Source organism: Macrotis lagotis, chromosome X (assembly GCF_037893015.1).
Source record: "Macrotis lagotis isolate mMagLag1 chromosome X, bilby.v1.9.chrom.fasta, whole genome shotgun sequence".
NCBI lineage: Eukaryota > Metazoa > Chordata > Mammalia > Peramelemorphia > Peramelidae > Macrotis > Macrotis lagotis.
The window spans coordinates 423,337,033-423,338,687 of NC_133666.1; the positions used below are offsets into that span (position 1 = coordinate 423,337,033).

Sequence of the window (1,655 nt, forward strand, 5' to 3'; positions counted from 1 at the left end):
TTCCTTCATATTTTCTTGATATTTAATTTTGTCTTGATTAAAATATTTCTAAGAAATATTCTTGTGTGATTTCCTGTAATATGACTTTATGACTATCTCATTGAATTCTTTGAGTAGCATAACAATTTGCATTTTTATTCCTTGTGCTATTGTTCTGTCACTTTTGGAAAGCATCCAAGAATTCTTTTGGCGTGATATTCTTCAAAGTTATTTTGTTAAATGTGCTTTTTTTTGTCCTCTTGTCTTCTATGAAAAATAATTCTAATGCTCTATAGTTCTATTATTTTACTTTTTTATTCCAGAGATATTTCAAAGTTAGAGATTTTCATCATCTAAGATGTTTCTCATTGTTTTTTTCTTCTTTAACAATACAATTCTTCCTTTTCCTATCAATAATCTTTGTTAATGTGATTTGTTTTATTTTTAGTTTTGCTTCTGGAACTATTGCTAATTTAAATTCATTAATTTTTCCTTCTTCTTCCAACCTGATTACATTTTATTTAAGTGTAGCACATGACATAGCCCCATTGTCTGAAATCCAGGTGTCTTAAATTTTAGCATTTTCCATATGGTCCTCCAGTACTCTTAAGGAAATTAGGAGATTTAGGTTCTCTGCCATTGGGTCTCCCATGTTTATACAGGGTTTGCACCTCAGTTTCATTTAAACACTAACAATCAGATTAGTTTTTATATTCAAATATTTACTATAGGTGCCATCACAAATACATAAATTTACTCCAATTCTTGGAAGAAATAATCTTCTTGGAAACAGTCGGTGGGTCCAGCTGCAGGATGAGTGCCCTGCCGCTGCCCCCAATGTGGCAGCTCTACCTGCTTGATACCCACATCTCCACCTTCCAGAACTGGCCTTTCACAGAGGACTGCGCCTGCACTCTGGAGCAGATGGCTGAAGCTGGGTTCATCCATTGCCAAGTCAGAACGAGCCAGATTTAGCCCAGTGCTTCTTCTGTTTCAAGGAACTAGAGGGCTGGGAACCAGAGGATGATCCTATGTTGGAACATCAAAAGCACTCGTCTAATTGTGCCTTCCTCAGCATTAAGAAAAAGATTGAAGAGTTAACACTCAATGAGTTCCTGAAACTGGACAAAGAAAGAGCCAAAAACAAGATTATAAAGGAAACCTCCCGGAAAAGAACAGAATTTGAAGAGCATGCAAAGGAAGTACGACATGACATTGAACAACTGGCTGCATTGGAGTGACTACTCTCCTTAATTCCTTATCCTGCAGCTTAAACATTATTTCTGAGGCATGTTCTCCAAATATTAGTGTGGAACTATCTGATGATGCCTTACAACAGAAGAGAACTTTGGGAATTTGAAATTAGACTTTATTATCTATTTTTTGCTTGAAGATGGTGCCAGATACAATTTGATTTCATTTTGTCCAGTTTATGTCGTTGGTGACTTACCTTTTTTTGACCTTTTTTTTATTTTTGTATTTTTATATTGCTGCCCCAACCTTGCCAGGTACTAGATACAGACCTGGGTGACAAGTAGAAGGGACTAACAGCACTGAAAACATTTTTATATGCTATTCATGACTGATAAACTTTCTCATAGCTAGTGTACTGTTATAGTTATTTGTTGTTTGGCTTCTATCTCTGGATTTTGGGATTTGCAGTTGAAAATATTCTG

At 35.5% G+C, this 1,655-nt stretch overlaps 1 pseudogene; it reads left to right on the top strand.

Moving 5' to 3' along the window:
- The first annotated feature begins 792 nt into the window (after positions 1 to 792).
- LOC141501470 (baculoviral IAP repeat-containing protein 5 pseudogene) lies at positions 793 to 1,399 on the top strand (annotated as a pseudogene).
- Positions 1,400 to 1,655: the final 256 nt, after the last annotated feature.